The sequence below is a fragment of the Ictidomys tridecemlineatus genome, chromosome 6 (genome assembly GCF_052094955.1).
Source record: "Ictidomys tridecemlineatus isolate mIctTri1 chromosome 6, mIctTri1.hap1, whole genome shotgun sequence".
Classification (NCBI taxonomy): domain Eukaryota; kingdom Metazoa; phylum Chordata; class Mammalia; order Rodentia; family Sciuridae; genus Ictidomys; species Ictidomys tridecemlineatus.
In genome coordinates this window covers 56565757-56571756 of record NC_135482.1, presented here as the reverse complement: position 1 = coordinate 56571756, position 6000 = coordinate 56565757, and the positions used below count along the sequence as shown (strand labels likewise).

General features: G+C 34.2%; 1 long non-coding RNA gene across 1 annotated transcript in view; it reads left to right on the top strand.

The window, feature by feature from the left end:
- Positions 1–1635: 1635 nt before the first annotated feature.
- LOC144378644 (uncharacterized) overlaps positions 1636–6000 on the top strand; it is a 28230-nt gene continuing 23865 nt past the window's right edge. Inside the window, exon 1 of the long non-coding RNA XR_013440560.1 lies at positions 1636–1903. This is a non-coding gene — a long non-coding RNA (uncharacterized LOC144378644). The remainder of the gene's footprint in view (positions 1904–6000) is intronic.

Sequence of the window (6000 nt, the reverse complement as noted above, 5' to 3'; positions counted from 1 at the left end):
TGTGTCTATCTATAACTAAAAAATATATATTAAAAAAATACTATGCCATTTTGAATAAGGGGCTAGAGCAACCACAGATTTGGGCATTTGCAGAAGTCCTGGAAACAATCCCCCATGCATACTGAATGATGCCTGCTTGTTGAGTCATCATTCTTGCTCCATCCTCAGTCACTAGTCAAACCAGTTTCTTTTTTAAATAATTTTTGTTATTGTATTTTTTATACCTTTATTTTATTTATTTATTTTTATGTGGTGCTGAGGATTGAACCCAGGGCCTCACACATGGGAGGCAAGTGCTCTACCACTGAGCCACAAACTCAACCTCTCAAACCATTTTTTAAACATAGATATTGTGTGTGTGTGTGTGTGTGTGTGTGTGTGTGTGTATATATTTTTAGTTGTCAATAGACATTTATTTATTTATTTATATGTGGTGCTGAGATTCAAACTCAGGGCCTCACACATGTTAGGCAAGCACTCTACCACTGAGCTATAACTCCAGCCCTCAAGCCATTTTTTAACATACTTTAAGGATATGATGTTCTTATAAATAACTATCTTATTTGTGGATGGCAATTCTCATTGAGGCAGGCAGCTAGAGAGAGATTTCTAGTATTTCCAGTTTCTTTTCTAGACTTTAGAGATTTCAGGGGAGACCCCAATCCTTGCATACTAACTACTGTTGTCCTTGAAAAACAGGTGTTTGTACTCTTGTAAACTCAAATTGCCCCTTATTTCATTTTATGAACCAAAAGACATGATACTAATTCTAGTATCTAGTTACAAGTATTAACTAGTTACATGCTATATTAAGGAAAACAGTGACTGGGGATTTCAGGACTAAATACAAGAACTAAAACAAGTAAGTTCCCGCTTGAGCAAAGGTTGGATAAAGCTTTCCCCTGTTAAGACCTTATTTATAAGTTCCACGCCTTTTTCAAGGTTATAATTTGCACCTGGTAAATCAAACAATATGAAATTTATACAGCAATATCCAACTCCCTTCCCATCCGAGAAGTGAAATTAAACACCATCTTTTTGTGGTTGTTCATCCAATGTTTGATAATTTCCAATGTAAAATGGTGTATAGACCCTAGTTTTATAAACAGGAATGTGTTTTCCCAGAGCCAGAAATGTTTAAAATAATAGTATAAGAAAAGGCATAAAATAAGTAGATTAATAAATGGACAGTGTAGAATTGCAAAATGTGAAGATTTTGTTGAAAATCAACTTTGCCTTTTGAAAATTAATTCCAAAAGGTCCCTGGCACTAGTAGCTATTTAATAATAATATTTAATATTAGCAAGTGACTTTTCACTTTCCTATAGAAAGTAAGTGGGGGAGTTTCCATTTTTATGTTACATGGTAGGTTTGGTTAACAGAGTGGCCATTTAGTAATGACATTTTGGTCTTCTGTGAGGAGAATTAATCTCTTATTAAAGCTTTGGAAAATTTTAAAAATTACTCAACGGAAAAATAAGCAAGGCTGGAAGATTCAGTTTACAAAGGAAAAAAACATCAATAAACATATGAAATTGACCGATTAAAGAAATGCCAAGTCAAACAAGAATGACTTTGCAATAACCAAATGTTTTACTTATTTTGTTTTGTTTTTAATACAAGTGTCCAGGGCAAGCAAAACTTGGGTGGTCACTCTCGCAGTGCTGCTGGGGCTTCCTCAGCTGCCTTAGGAGTGGCTCTTGGTGCACCCCTGGAAACACCTCCTTTGTTCTTGGTTAAGCCATAAAAGGCTTAGTGATTTTGATTTTGAGTCACTGGGTACTATTGATTTGGAAAGAGATGAAATGGAAAGAAAAGGAGCTCCAAAGGAATGATTTAAAGGTTTCCTTGTATTGTTTGTTTGTGGTGCTGGGGATGGAACCCAGGCCCTCGAACATGCTAGGTAAGTGCTCTAACATTGAGCACCTCGGCCCTCCTTGTTTTGTTTTGTTTTATTAAAGAATTCTGGGGTCAGCATTCAGCTTAATTAAAGATGATATTCCAGCTTTCCCCACGAAAACTTCTCTGTTGACTGAAACTCTTTGTGCTCCAACCCCTGCTTGGCCCCTCTGTGAGCTTCCTTTCTTGTTGACATGATTTTCCCAAAGATAATATATGAGACTCATTAATCTCTTTGGGAAACTTAAAAATCTCCCCAAGTTGGCTCCTCTCAAACCCAGTCTTTCCTTTGCTTCTACTACTTCATTCTTTTGCAATTCCAAGACCCCTTGAGGAAGATAGAAAAGAAGCCACTCACCTCCTTTCTGGGGTCCTTTGTCTTTCTCATGACCTGAGTTGTGAGTTGGTGGAGTGAATGACTACTGTTTCACAATGACCTGTGATCTCTTTTATGCTTTTATTAGTGCATTGTAATTACATATAACAGTTGGGTTCATTTTGACATAATCATACATGTATGAAATTTAATTTGTTCCATTTTAGTCCCCTAGTATTCCCTCTTTCCACCACTCCTTCCTCCCTCTATTCCCCTTCCTCTAACTCTACTAGTTTTCCTTCCATCTATTTATCTATTTATTTTTTATAAATTTATTTATTTATAATGTGGTGCTGAGGATCGAGCCCAGTGCCTCACACATGCTAGGTAAGCATCACTGAGCCAGAATCTTAGCCCTATCTATTTACTTATTGTTTTATTTTATTTTAAATATATATTTTAGTTGTAGATGGACACAATACCTTTCTTTTATTTATTTTTATTTTTATGTGGTGCTGGAGATTGAACTCAGTGCCTCATGCGCTCTACCACTGAGCCACAACCATGGACTCTTATTTTTATTTTAAAAAATATCTTGAGTTGTAGATGGACAGAATACCTTTATTTTGTTTGTTCAGTTTTTTTGGGTGGTGCTGGGGAATGAACCCAGTGCTATCAATTTATTTTTAATTGGTGCTTTATAGATATATCTAAAAGTGAAATTCACTGTGGTATATGTATACATGCACATAGTGTAATTTTGTCAAATTCATTCTGCACTTCCCCCCTTTCTCATTCCTTCTCCCTCCCTTTCAATCTCCTTTCACTCCACTGATCTCTATCCACATGATATCCGACTTCCCTGCATTTTTCCTCCTTCCTTTGCTCAAGCTTCCACATATGTGAGAAAACATTTGACTTAACTTTTTGAGTGTGGCTCATTTCACAAAACATGATATTCTCCATTTTCATCCATTTACCTGCAAATGCCATAATTTCATGGCTGAGTAAGACTCCATTTGTGTATATGTACCACATTTCTTATTCCATTAATCTATTGAAGGGCACCTGGGCTGGTTCTATAACTTGATTATGTGAATTGAGCTGCTATAAACATTGATATGGTTGTATCACTATAGTATGCTGATTTTATTATTTTGGATAAATGTTGAGGAGTGGGATAGCTGGGCCATATGGTTGTTGCATACCTCGTTTTTTGAGGAATCTCCATACTGCTTTCCACAGGGGTTGTACTAATCTGCAGTCCAACAAATAATAAACCAGTGTACCTTTTTCCTCTCGTCCTTGCCAGCATTCAATGTAGTTTTCCTATTTAAAAAAATATTTACTCTGTAGGCTCTCTCTTCAAGCTCTTATGTCATTTCCTTTGCTGTGTGGAAGATTTTTAATGATTGAATCAATCACTGATTGATTCTTGGTTTTATTTCTTGAGCATTAGGGACCTTGTTAAGAAAGTCATTGCCTCTACCAATATGTTGGAGTGATGACCCTATGTTTTCTTCCTGGGCTAATTCCTAAGAAATTGATTTGACTTTTGTTCAGGGTGGGAGATAGAGATCTAGTTTCGTTCTTCTACATATGGGTATCCAGTTTTCCCAGTACAATTTGTTAAAAAGGCTGTCTTTTCTCCAACATATATTTTTGGCAACTTTTCAAGTACCAGATAATTATAACCATGTGGGTTTGCCTCTGTGTCTTCCATTATTTTCTGATGATCTTTGTGTGTATTTTGATGCCAATATCATGCTGTTTTTGTTCTGTAGTATAATTTGAGATCAGATACAGATACCTCCAGCATTACTCTTCTTGTTCAGGCTTACTTTGGATATTCTAGGCCTTTTATTCTTCCATATGAATTTTAGGACTGTTTTTTCTAGTTCTGTGAAGAATATGATGTATATTTTAATGGAGATTCCATTGAATCTATATAGTGCTTTTAGTAGTATGATGTTTTTGACAATTCTGTCTATTCAAGAACATGGGAAGTTTTTTTCGTCTTGTAAAGTTGTCTTCAATTTCTTTTTTTTTCTTTTTGTTATTGTTCAGTTTAGATATATATGACAGTAGAATGTATTTTGACATAAATATATGTAATGTAACTTTTTCTAATTAAGATCCTCTTCTTGTGGTATGTACATGTCTTCAATTTTTCTTTCTTTTAAAAATATTTTTAGTTGTAGATGGATGTAATAACTTTATTTTATTTATTTATTTTTTAATGTGGTCATTAGGATCGAACCCAGTGCCTCACATGCACTAGGCAAGTGCTTTACCACTGAGCCACAACCCCAGCCCCAGTTTCTTTCTTTAGTGTTCTATAGTTTTCATAGTAGAGATCTTTCACCTCCTTGGTTATATTAATTGCCAAGTATTTTTTTTTGTGTGTGTTTTTTTTTAAATGTTATTGTGAATGGTATATTTTTCCTGATTTCTTTCTCTGCAGAATCACTGTTGAAGTACAGGAAAGTTATTGATTTATGAATGTTGATCTTGTAACCTGCTACTTTGTTGAATTTATCATCAGCTCTAGAAGTCTTCTGGTGGAGTATTTTGGATCTTCTAGATATGGGATCATGTCATCGGCAAACAAAGATAATTTGACTTTTTCTTTTTCTATTTGTATCCCTTTAATTTTCTTCTCTTGCCTGATTACTCTTGCTAGAGTTTCAAGAACTATATTGAATAGAAGTGGTAGGAGTGGACATTCTTGTCTTGTTACTGTTTTGAATGAAATGCTTTCAGCTTTTCTCTGTTCAATATGATGTTGGCTTTGGGTTTGTCATATGTATACTTCATAATGTTGAGTAAGTTCCTTCTACCCTTAGTTTCTCCAGCATTTTTAACATAAATGGGTGCTGAATTTTTTTTAATCAAAGACCTTTTCTGCATCTATTGAGATGATCAAATGATTTTTGTCTTTAATTGTGTTTATTTGTTGAATTAGATTTATTGATATGTTGAACCACTCTTGCAATCCTGGAATGAAACCCACTTGATCATGGTGTATTATCTCCTTTATATGTTTTTAATGCAGTTTGCTAATAATTTATTAAGGATTTTTGCATCTATCTACCAGGTAAATTAGTCTGCAGTTTACTTTCCCTGATGTATCTGTTTAGTTTGGGTATCAAGGTTATACTGGTTTCATAGAATGTATTTATTTCGTAGAATGTATTTTGTAGAATGTATAGAATGTATTGTTTCCTCCCTTTCAATTTCATGGAATAATTTGAGGAAGACTGCTGTTAGTTCTTCATTAAAGATCTGGTAGAACTCAGCTGAGAATCCATCCTGTCCTGGACTACTCTTTGTTGGAAGGCTTTTAATTGCAGTTTCAATTTCATTTTTTTGAAATGAAATTGCTTGCTATTGCTCTGTTTAAGTTTTTTATATCTTCTTTGTTCAATGAGTAGGTCATATGTGTATAGAAATTTGTCATTGTCTTCTAGATTTTCCAGTTTATTGGAGTATAAATTTTTTAAAATTTATATATGACAGCAGAATTCATTACAATTCTTATTACACATATAGAGCACAATTTTTCATATCTCTGTAAACAAACAGCTCTTTGAAAAAACTCTTTTTGTATTCTTAATTTCATTAATTTTGACTCTGATTTTAATTATTTGCTATCTTCTCATTTCAGCATTACTTTGTTCTTCCCTAAGACCTTGAGGTGTAACATTAGATTATTTAGTTGGGAACTTTCTATTTTTTTTAATGTAGGCATCTCAGTGCTATAAATTTTCCTCTTAGAACTGCCT